This window comes from Charadrius vociferus, unplaced genomic scaffold (assembly GCF_000708025.1).
Source record: "Charadrius vociferus isolate BGI_N301 unplaced genomic scaffold, ASM70802v2 scaffold257, whole genome shotgun sequence".
Classification (NCBI taxonomy): Eukaryota; Metazoa; Chordata; class Aves; order Charadriiformes; family Charadriidae; genus Charadrius; species Charadrius vociferus.
The window spans coordinates 2514258-2526654 of NW_009649473.1; positions in this window are offsets into that span (position 1 = coordinate 2514258).

The window sequence follows — 12397 nt, forward strand, 5'->3', positions numbered from 1 at the left end:
AGGTTACTTGTATTTTAAAAGCACTAATGGGGAGATAAAGTTTTTGAAAAATTCACCCTATTCTGGAGGAAGAAGGTGTAGCTGGATGCTGTGGCTTGAAAGTAAACTTGCTTTTGAGCAAACTCGGTTTAAGAAGTTAGGCTGTATATTTTAACAGAGAACTACCTGACTAGCAATTCACTATAGCGGTTGGGAATCCCTGCTGTATTTAAAATCATCACGCTAGTTTCTCCAGCTTATATGGAAGTTGAGTTTTCTGCAGCTTTAGGAAAACCACTGCATCTTAAGAAAGGTGTCTTCAGTTATTAGAAATGGAACAGCAGCAACAGTGACCAGAGGTGAGGATTACCTTTCTCTACAAAGAGCAACTGAATTAACTGGGACTCTTCCACCTGAAAAGTGATAAGTGATAGTTATCTTCAAATCCTGAATGGCATGGAAAGGTTAGAGGGGGAGCGACCTTCTTTCGCCTCTTCCTTTACAAGTATGAATAGGTATTGAATGGAGCCAGCATGTAGTAAGCTTAAAAACAAATAATGACTTAGTCCTTGATGTGTGCAGTTAACCTGGGAAGCTTCTTGCCACAGGATGTTGTGGATGCCAAACATCTGTGTGTATTTGAGGACACAGGGCAGCTCCATAGAAGGAGCTATTGAAGGTTACTAAATGCATAGAAACCACCTCTATCCCGAGAAAACCCCGAGCTGCACATTGTTGAAGCCTGGGAGAGTATTCAGGGAGGTAAAGTGCGACTATGTGCTTGCTTCGTACTGATGTTTCAGGCCATCACCAGAGCCACAAAACTGCAGCCGGGTTTGTCATGGAGCGGGAGGGGGGATACAAATAAAACTTGTAAAAACAGAGACTGGCACAGCTTGTGGTCTAGGTTGGTTCTGTGCTGCTTGTGATGTACTGTGTGCATCTCTTACTTGCTAAAAGCATTGCCTGTGGGCTGTTGGAGTCTGCAGACTGTTGACTTGAGTTTGAAGAGAGGTGGAGGGTATATTTCTGGAAACTACGCAGCTAGGAAGGGTGGTGTGAAGGCAAATATTCTAAGTAGAGAAGCTGACTTTCTCCCTTTCTCTGAGGCATATACTGTTCCCGCTGCTCTAAAATGGTGGGTGTTTACTAAGTGACAGAGACTGTCTTACTGCTGATAGCCTAAATCTTACTTGTGTGAATTTCCCGCCTTTAAAAGAGTGTGTCTTGCCTGGTAATGGACTGAAACTTAACTTAAATTAAAATGGGTGATAAGCAGATGTATAAACAATACAATGCCTGTTCCAAACCATTTTCAAACTAAAAATGTCATGGCCTACGTGAAGTTCGTACTCTTCAGAAGTACTCAAAACACTGGTCTTATTTTAGGTTCTGTCTAAACATTTAAAAATAACTTGAAAATAGGGTTCATTTCTAGATGCTTCACACTTGAAAGTCTGGTCTTGCACTTGGTTTTAGATGCTTACCCAAATCTGCAGAGGGCAGGTACAGAACAGCCCTAATTGTTCCTTCAAACTTTTCCTTTCTCTTTCAGAAGGAAGAGAACAATGTCGGGCTATCTGTCTTTTTGTCCCTAGGGACATGCTGTCTCTGTTAAGTAGTGTCTTTTGTTGTTTTTTTGTTGTTGGTTTTTTTTTTTAACCTTTTGTTGACTAACGTTGCTGCTGTCCTCATTGGGGAACAGCAATGGAAAGCTGACCAGTAGCAGAACTATGATGTATATTCTTGAAGGCTCTTATGACTGAGTTGATGTATTTTGGAAAACTGTAGCTCCTTTGCAAGGATACAGAATCTGACTTGTCTGCATCTCGTATTCTGTGGTGAAAGTCACTCCGTGGACTGGCTGAGAAGTCGTGCTCAGATTACAGCTATGAGGAGCCCAGGTGGACCTGGGGCTGAGACAAGAACCCAGGTGGAGCACAGACAGGATTAGGACAAGGGTCACATTGGGGAAGACCGGGACTAGGTGGAGTGGGCTTAAGTTCCCTCCCCATTCATTGTTTCCCTCTCATCTTGGCGTGTTGCACCTATTTAGTCGGCTGTTTGATGCAGGAAGATGTCTCTATCCCAAATCAGAAGTCTCATCACTACAGAGTAGCAATGGGCTCAGTTGTTGTACCATTCAGAGAGCATCTTTCCCGTTTCACTCTCAGTTTCTCAATTATTGTCTTCATCAGTAGTTTTGTTCCAGCAATGATTCTCTCAGCCTGTTTCTGTGAGTGCTGGGCCCGTCTGCAATTCTCCAGGTAGTCTGTCCAGATTAGATATAGTTCGAACTCATCTTTAGCCTGTGTGATCTTTTCTATTGCTAGCTGGTCCATGATTTCAACTAGTGTTTTCTCCACTAAGAAGATTTAATTTAAAACACTCTATGTTGTGGCACAGTTGAACAGTTTCCTTTCCCAGAGGAAGGCACAGTCCGTGATGTGTGGAGTAGATAGCTTAAAGTGACACAGGAAAGGTGCCTGGAACCAGGACAGTCTGCAAACAGGACTGTGCTGACCACAGGCTATGGTTTATCCTTTCAGCACAGATGTGCATACATTTTCCTTGTTCCCCTTACCAGCCTCTCTGCTCTTGTCTAGCTGTTCCTGCCACTCAGATGTAAAACCCTCAGTGCTATTCCTTACAAACTACTGTAAATCTGGTTTTCCTCTCTCCTGGGCGCTTTTGCCCAGGAGTGACTGTGGCAAGGTAGCATTCTCTTGAAATGCCGACAGTCAGCCGGTTACACGGGCTGCAACTCCTGCTCATAGCAGTTTGCATTTCAGACTAGCACTGCTGCTTATGCAGCAGACCTGTTAGTGCATCTCTGTGGCCCTGGGTGAAGGTCTGGGCTTCCCTGAAAGGCAAAGGGAAGAGCCAGTCAGTCCTGCCCAGCCAGTGGCTGTCAGACTGGGAAGGTGGGAGGGTAGCAAACCAGATGGAGAACAGTCTCAACCGAAAAGCCTTTAAAATTCATGGCTGCCATGAACAGGTATGCAGTTCTGAACCTTGGCGCCTTTGGGACATCACTGAAGAAGGTTCCTCTGCCTTGAACAGGACCAGGAGTTCAAATATTTTGCTAAAAAAAAGTTAGGATCTCCTCAATCTGAGTGTACAGACAAAGACCAGAAGTTCATGTTGCAAAGCCACTTGATGGTGTTAAAATTTCTTATAGTGAATTTTGTCTTGTAATAAAATTCCTTGTTCTGGATAAGGTGTGACTAGATGTCTGCCTTTTAACAAAGTGACTGGAGAACTCTTGCTCCAGATGGTTTATTTCTCCAAGTACCAAACATTGCAGTGTCCTAGTTTCTGCTTCCTTTACTGCTTCATTTTCGTGTTGCTCATTTTCACTCCTCCAGATTGTGGACCCACAGTGGTATGAGTGAAGAGCATTGCCTGATGGCCCATGCACTGTAGGAGTCCTTCCACCCCTATCTATATGCAGTCTGGTGCACTGAATTTTATCCTTGAAACAAGAACTTCCAAATGTGGACAATGTCTGGGATGGAGGGCTGTGACCGTGGGGTGGAAGAGTGTGCTGCATTGCTGCTACCAGCCTGTGGCTCCTCAACCATGTGCACCTTGAGAGCCCTTCAGGGATGGTTCCTGTGCCACCATTCCATTGGACTACGTTTGGAAGCGCTCGATATAAAAGATCCCAGCCTGTGTGGCAGGGTCATTGCTTGGGGCTGTTGAGACTGCTGTGAAGTTGATCCTGGCTCTCAAGGCTGCACCCAGTCTGTTCAGTCTTCTGCAGTAGTGCAGTGGGAGCTATTGTCTTTTATACATGTGATGAGCAACTTGGGAAGGTCCCCAGGCTTTTTGAACAACGTGGTGTGCTGCTATCTGTTCTTGGCCTTATGAAAGCCTTGGTGTTGCTTTGCAGAGGTGGAAGATGATGTCTGGCCACCTCAACTTCGATCATTATCTAGCAAACCTGTGTAACCTAATTACCAGAATATTGAGCCTAATAGTTTGTAGCTGACTACTAATAGCCTTCCAGGCTTAGGCACTAATTTATGGAAGATTAATTGATCAAAGCTTCATTTCTGATAATACTTTAAAATGAGTTGAGTAATACAAGATAGAATATAAGCCGACTTGGTTTGAAGGCAAACCGCAAGCAGATTGTGGTAGTGATGTGGAATTCTGTTGATTTCGCTGTGTCTTCTGGGTGGGAAGGGATAGATGCTGCTCATGTTGCATTGCGTTAGATTGATTTGCATGTTGCTGCCTGTATTCATGACTGTAGCCAGAACTGCTGACACTGTTGGAGTGATAGGGGAAAGATTGTCAGGCTGTATGGTTCTCCAGAAGATTACTGGGGAGGGCAGAAAAGTGAATTTCATTTGAAATGAAGGGAAACTCCAAGGAGAAGAATTACATCCTGTCCACTTAGGGTGTATTCATTCTTTATAGAGCTGTTGTGGTACTAAAATTGAAGACTTCTGGGGTGTCGAGGAAATGCTGTTCTTTAGCAGGCCAGAGCACCCTGCACTGCTCCGTGTCTGCAGAGCGAAAGGATTTATTCAAGGCAGGCTCCAGTGTTTAATGGTTCCGATTTGCATCTTGACAACTGGATGATGGAGCGCTCGGGATGTGGTCCTTACGTGTCTGGTTGTGGTCTGTAGCACTGCGTGAACTCCTTTTGCGCTGGGTCTCTCTGGTCTCCCTTCCACTGTGCAACCCTGCAGGGCTGAGGCTGGCATGGAGACCATGGTTTCCTCTTGGGGTGCAAGTGTAGGACCGGCTTCCTTTCACAGGCCGTTTGAAGCTGCTTTCCTCTCTACTCCAAGGCCAGGCTAGATTCAAAAGGACTTGCCTTGGGAGCGCGGTCTTTGCCTCTGGGACGTGAGAGCTTGGTTTAGGGGTCACGGTGCTGTCCTCTGGGAAGCATGTGCTGGTTGCAGGAGGTTTCCTCCCTCCCTTGCGGAGGGCACCCTGCCAAGGAAAACGGACTCTAAGGCAGAAGTGATTACAGTGAGAAAATCGTGTGCTGTCGTGGAGGAAACGGTTGCCATTTCTGCTTTATAGAAACCACCACAGAATAGCTTGGGCAGCTAATGCGGAGCAGCACTCTGGCTTTTGCAGCCTGCGGAGCTGAAGCTGAGAAGAGGAGGATCCTGGCTGAGGCTGGGGAGAGGTGCCCCTGATGATGGAGAGGGCAGTGCGGTTGGGAAGGCGTGCCTTGTTTGAGGTGGAGGCCGGTAAATCATGAATCACGGCTGTTTGAAGTAGTGATGAAATCCCAGATGAAGGATTTCTGTAATACCTGGCCAAATAGTCTGGTGTGCTTTAGCTTTCCTTTCTCCCTGGTGAGAATGGACGGCCCTGACCTACTTTTAGCACTAGCGGTTCTGTTGAATGCCACCCAGAGCTTAGCTGTACGGACGGCGAACACATGTTACCTGTTTTGTTCAGTCGGCATCTGACTGAGAACTTTCCATCAGACGTTTAGCAGACAGGGAAGAGCTGTTCCTGGAAGAGGCACTGTTGGTGTGTTAAACCCAATTCTGCCACTTCTGTGCACCGTGGCTCTGGCCTTAGCTTTGGTTTCCCGGTCTGCTGAGGGTGGTGCTGGCTTGCTTCGCTGCCGTGTCGGGCATTAACTTTGTGCTGTGCTGTCAGGAGTCGGTTAGATGGTATCTAAATGTTAATATGATAGATAATGCCTTTAGCAATAGTCAATGAGGTTAGTTTTCCGGCTTCCTAAATATGCGATTAGGCAGGGCTCAAGTTACATTCTTAATATTTAAAAATAAATAAAACTTATAAATGTACCATGAAATAAGAAGTTTAAATAGAACTATCATCCTAGGGCAAATTGCAAAGCTCTGTGTAGCTCAGTATCCTGTCTTTGACAAAAGCCAGAAGCAGACGCTTAATGAGCACTGTAAGAAACAGGGCATGTATAATGTGGTGGGGTTGTTTTGGTGTTGTGTTGTGGTGGTGGTTTTGGGGTTTTTTTCTTACTCCCAGCTTATGACCATCATCAGTGTAGGGACCTCCTTGGCCAGGAGTTGTATTTAATCATCTAATCTCGACTACATCTATTCTCCATTAATTTATATAATCCCTCTTCTAACTTGTTTATGTTTCTAGTCTCCATGACATCCTACAGCAGTGAGCTTTACAATTTAATTATGCATTTTAAATGTCATTTAAAATATTCTACATCCAGTGACAATATCCTTGCACTGTCTTAGAGAAGTTGTCTGTAACTTTGTGGGTGCTCTCTTGTTTCTGCATTGTAAGACATGGTAGTTGATTATTCCATGTTTTTCATCTTGACACTATGTAATGTTTCAGATCTCTTAAATTTTCCATATCTTCCCCCTGGTTGTTTCTTTGTCCATCCAAAGTCCTACTCTGCTCAATCTCTCCTTATATGGAAGCTGCTTCATGCTTTTGATCATCTTTGTTGTCCTTTTTGTCATTCTGTCTCCTTTTTCAGATGTGGGAATCAGAACTGCCTGCAGCATTCAACAACATAATGGTGATACGTGATTTCTTTCCTAATCACTGCCAAGGTCACGTTTGCCTTTTTGCTTGATACTAAATACTGAACTGACCTACCAAGTTTCCAAAGTTTTCCTGAATGATAACGGCTGACTTGGATCCTGTTGTGTTTGTGTAATTAGAATATTTTCTGTTGGTTTTGGTATTTATTGACATCTAAGATACATTGTGTCGTCACTTAGGAGGGCATGAGTTCTGTTACTTTTTGCAGGCTTTTCTGAATTTGATTGTGGTGAATAATTTTTTAATAATAAAATTTGCCACTTTGGAACATATTCCTCTTCATAGATCTTATGTGAACATATTGAACAGTGCAGGTTGCAGAACAGATTATTTACAGATCTCACTGATAACCTTCCTCTGAGGGGAAACTTTTTTGGTTTCCTGTTTTTTAACTACTTATTAAATCATGACAGTGACTGTAACTTTATTCCACAATAGTTTAACTTTTTTTTTTTTTTTCCCCCAAGAGCCTTAGTTGACAGTTCTTTTAAAATCAGTTTAGTTCGTATTAAACAGAGTGAAAGCTGGCTCTTGGATCTCAGTTAACTGGAGATGGGAAATCTGCTCTTGGAATTTCCTGGGTACTGCAGCGATTTCTCTCTGCTCCGATATTAGTCTGTATTTTGATCAACAACTGGGTTCTTGAACTTCTGCAAGCAAATTTGTTTGTACGGGCGTGATGGGCTTAGTTGGATCTAGATTTGTGGAGAAACAGTGGATTTACTCAGCAGGGTGAATTGGATGGGTAACTTTAGTGAGCTCTGCTTTCCCAGCAGGGTTCTATTACAGCTGGATTAAACCGATCTGGGCTCTCTGGATGTACTTCACACATGAAAGGCTACAGAACGGGATTTTTTTTTTTAACTAGTTGTCTGGAAGAATATTTGACTGGATACAAACTTGACTTGTGATGTGGCAGCTAGAGAGGAGCAAAAGGTTGTTGGGCAGGTAAATGGAGGGCAGGTGGGTCAAACTGGGGAAAGTAACATTTGCTCTGTGTGTGACGTTAGAAAGCCCAAGGGACAGCCTGTCCGGGCCGGGGGCTGTGAAAAGGGGGTGCTCATCAAGGTCAGGTGCCTTAAAGAAAGGATGCTGGCAAGCTGGAAAGGGCTCAGAGAGCTGCAAGAAAAATTAATTCTTTCTGACTGAAGAAGCTCAGACCACGTAAAGTGTTCATCCAAAGGATTACGCGTGGCTGGCTGCAGTCTGTGATTCAGAAGGCCCAAAGCTGGCGGGATGTATAGGGGAAGGATTGCCTTATGCTTGTCTGCCCTTATACTACTTCTTAGGCATCTATTATTGTCTGTTGCTGGAGCCAGGGTTTCTGTGTAGGTGGACTTCTGTCTGAGTTAGAATAGCTGTCGTTATCTTCTTGCCCACGGAGGATTAAGAAGGAGGATTAGTTTTCAAACTGTTCATGCAAAAAGCGACTAGAAGCTTCTTTGACTTGGGAGATCCTGTGACAAGCAAAGTTAGACAAAATGACAAGGCATTTCACTGGGAGTAAATAACCCTCAGGGATCAGGTGGCTGGGTTAAGGTGGTAGTTTATGTAATTTATGAGCCTGAAGAAAAAATTCTGCTTTCACTGAGAGACTTTAGTCAAGAGCTCATGGGCTAGAAGAAGAGATTGTTTAGTGGTGTTCTGGGGTTTGATTACGCAGAATGTTGGAGCAGATCCTAAAGGACTCATCTTCAAATGCATAACACTGGCCGAAAGTTATCCTTTGGTTGTGTTAAAATACAGAGAAACTAACAGCTGACTTGATTTCCCTTTTTAAAAATGTATATACAAAATAGTACTTGAGTTCACATTTTGTTAGTGTTTGAGAGGACGGTCAAGTGAAAAGTCAACCCTCAATTTACAATGCCAATCTATGAAGAAAGCCACTTTTAACAGCGAGCAGCATGTGGTTGCTTTATATTCCTTGTAAATGTTTGTTTAGTTTGTCTTGATTTATAAAAAGTTCACTATTTAACATTGTATTAATCATTAACTCTTCATTAACCATTTGTACTGGAAGCTTAAACTAGTTTTTATAATACATTTTCACGTGTGCGAGAGAAAAGATCAGTTGTGCTAGAGCTGTTTAGGGGAAATACCTGTCCACTGCTGTCAATTAATTCCAGTATGGCTAAAATGAATATTTAGGTAGGCCCAGTGGTGTAGAAGCACTTTATACAGCTTTTCCAAAGAGCCCTAACAATGCACAAACATCATTAATGTGGCAAGAGTATCACAAACTTGACAAAATATTTTGTGCACCATCGGTTTAGTGTAACTTCTTCAACCCCCATCCAGAAAAGTACCATCTAAACTAAAATCTAAACTAAAAAGTACAAACAAACTATCAAGCCTTTAGAAAACATAATTTTCCCAATTGTTTATATAATAACGCTGTTAATTCTCTAGCCTGAAAATACAGGTTTTCTGCCACGTCCCCTCGCTGTTTCAGCTTTGATATTTTGTCTTTAGACAGGTTGGGGTTTTTTTAAGTTATTTTGACCTCAGCTTTGGTGTTACATGTGGTATAACAGAGCACCCTTGTCTGTGCCGGTCCTGCTCCGACAGGATGGCTTGGACTTGGGATTCTCCTTGGGGTCAATTTTATTTGGAAAACAGAGGTTTGTGGTCATCTCTGCAGAGCTGCTTGCTGCAAGTGTTCTTAAACAGCAGAACAGGGAACTGGCCTGGTAGTAGTAAATAAGGCTCAAAAAGAGATTAATTTATTTAATGGGAATGTCATCTTTGACAGCAGAAAACAACAGGTCTCTGTTGAGCGTATGAAACTTAGAAGGGGGGGCTGTAATTCAGGGCTTTTGTGCAGAAAACACAGCAGTGGTCGTCTTCCCACTGCTGGGCGATTTGAATGTGCTGGAGCATGAGGGTCGTCGTGCAGCTGGAAGAATTATCCTTTTAATTTTTAAATCTTTTAGTGCTCTCGCTGTAGGTTGGCTCTGCAAATGATACAGTGGAAATTGCAGGTGCAAATTTCAGGTACCTACATTTTTGTCCAAAGGTAATTCTGCTGGCATTGGTGTTGAGTATGAAATCTAGCCTAGAAGTTGGAACATTATCTGACCTCTCCATGTTTTAGGGATAGGATGTGGTATTAGGGAAATAATCTGTGAGGATTGAAATAATCTTTACGTGTTGATATGTTGTTAAAATGTGTCCAAATGAGTTCTGGGTTTGTTTCTTTAATAAATGAGTAAAGTCTCTGAGAGGGATACGTGAGGTCAGAGAGGTAAAAATAGTGCTATGGAAAACACGGTCTTATTTCAAATTCCAAGTAACAAAATAGTGCCATTGCTTCCACGTTATTGGTTGTTTTGTGGATGTGATATAAATATTCTGTGGCAGAATTGACTAATCCTCCAGCCCTTCTGTTGTGATCCAGATTAAATAAATGAAACTCAGAAGTATCATTTGGATATTAATATTTTACAGTGTGTTAGAGGCAATGTTCAGAGTATTGTCTGGAGCATTTTCCTATTTAACGGGAATTCATCAAAAAAATGGAATATTAAAAAAGAATCTTTAAGCCTTGGCAATTGCCATCAGAATTAATTAAAGGCTACACACTTTTAGTGCAATCTGTCTGTAACAGCTGCGTTATAAACTAGCAGTGAGCACAGGAAGCAGAACGGTTCAGTAAATCCATAAAGAGCTCAGAAGTGTAGCCTGTCATGAAACCATCAGATTTAAATGTAGGTTATCCTCCTCCTTCCTGTCCTCCCAGAGAGGTTGTGATGGGCTTAACTGAAGAGCAAGAAATAAAAAAAGGCAGTAATGCCCATGTTTGAGAAACAACTTGGAAAATTGAATCAAAAGACACTGCTGGCTTTTTATCTCAGTTTTCATGTAGAATGGGAATGCTTCTCACTACTAATAGTCACACAGACTCATGCACATTTCTAATGTATCTTTGCTCACCTAGCAATAAATGCAAGTTCATTTGCTAATGGCTTTTCAGCAAAGAGCAACAAAGAGCACAATATTCAGTGTTTACCCATTGCTCAGAGCGATTAGAACCAGCTTGCAGAACATGCTGTACTACCTTTTTTTTTTTTTTTTTTTTTGTCTTCTCAGCTTCCTTCTGTTTTCCCAGAGTCATGAGGACTAGATAGTAGCTTCTTACCTGGAACACCATTGAGGACGAGCTGTTAACAAAGTGACTTCTAGGGGGATATTGGTGAGTGAAAGAAGAATAGCTTGAGGTCAGATATTTGACCACAGCAGGATCTGCTTTTGATTGTGGTCTGCTGGAATGAAGGGCTCGTTGCTTTTCAGTCTCTTTTTCCAGTACAGGCGTTCCAACAGGTAAAAGGTTTTCAGTGAAACGTTAGGGATAGGTTCAACTACCGATCAGAGAGCTTGTAAAAAGATCTGTGCTGCTAGAGTGGTGTCATGCGCTAGGTTGTGAGTTCAACCACTGGTGGTATGGTATGAGCGTTAGTTCTGCCCCAGCAGTTGTCAGTGATGGTACGTGGTAGACGGAGCAGAGTCTTGCAGCGGGTAGGCATGACCTCCAGCCAGAAAGCCAGTATTTCAGAATTCATAAATTCCAAAGACACATGCCCATTTTACTGTGTGAGTACTGGCATAGGAAGGTTGCATTAGCTAGAAAGAAGATTAGAGATTCCTGTAAGTGGTGTAGTGTAATGATGTCTTGTGATCCTCAGCTGCCTCCAGATCAAAGACTCTCTCCTCCATGTCAGTGTGGCTCTGTCACAACGTAGTCAAGTTCCTGCTGTTGGATGGTCATCAGCCTATTGTTTTGTTTGCAGGCATTTTAAGCTTTGAAACTGAGGAGACTCCAGACAGAGTTGCACAACAAGCGAGCGTGACCTCTGCATGATGGCTGTGCGGAGGTACTAAGGCACAGTTCAGCAGTTCTTTGTATAAAGTTTTCTCCAATAAAAATGGTGAGAATGCATAAAAAAAACCTCGTGTTGGAGTTGGGGCAACATATCCTCTACTGATATAAACCCGAGGGGGATATAGTTAAGGTAGAGCTCCATCCTTCAGTCTGCATGTATCGACTTTCTGGCTTTATAAATGCCCCTCATCACGCTTCATGGATGTCATCTCCCACGTGATGAGGACCTCTGTCAAGTGCTACAGCGCACTCTCACCACCCTGGAAAGAGACTCCGAGGCTAGTTCAGCGCTGTTTACAAATCTGGGTGAAGCAAAGTGTGTTGGTAGCACTGAGGGCAGAAAACACTAAGCATCCATTATCAGAGCAAACAAAAGCCCGAGTGTGCACGTAACCTAAATGCAGTGCTGGTATGGTGTGAATTGGCGGCTGTGTGCTCTGGGGGAAAGCTGCCAGCCTAGAGCCAGCATTGCTGCGTGTGGGTATATCCTGACAGTACTACCTACTTACCTACAATAACCATGAGAAGTGGAGCTTTTCCAGAGCTTCACAAAGCCTATATTTAATAATGTGTTGTGTTTATAATACCTTCCATCCGCTGGATTTCACAAGGAGACTAATCCTCTCAACCGGTCTTTTGGTAGAGCAAAGATGCCTGGTTTACTGACAAAAGAGCTGGAAAGCAGGTTTTTGTGGTTTTGTTTTTGGTTGGGTTGTTTGTTTTGGGTTGGTTTGTTTTTGTTTTTTTTTTTTTGCAATAGCAGTGAAATAAAGGATGGATCTGGAGTCTTACAGTTATTGTTCTCACCATTGCTACAGTGTTTTCTGCACACTGTGTGCTTGGGTGCTGCATAGAACGAGTGGAACAGCTTGTGTGGTGAGAAGTTTGTGACCTAAATTGGGTAAATCCTACAGTAAATGCTGGGGTAGTCTTCTCTTGAAATGCTACAGATCTTTTTCCACCTCTGTGCTCTAAGCACTTCTGGACTGATAGCACTTTGAGCTT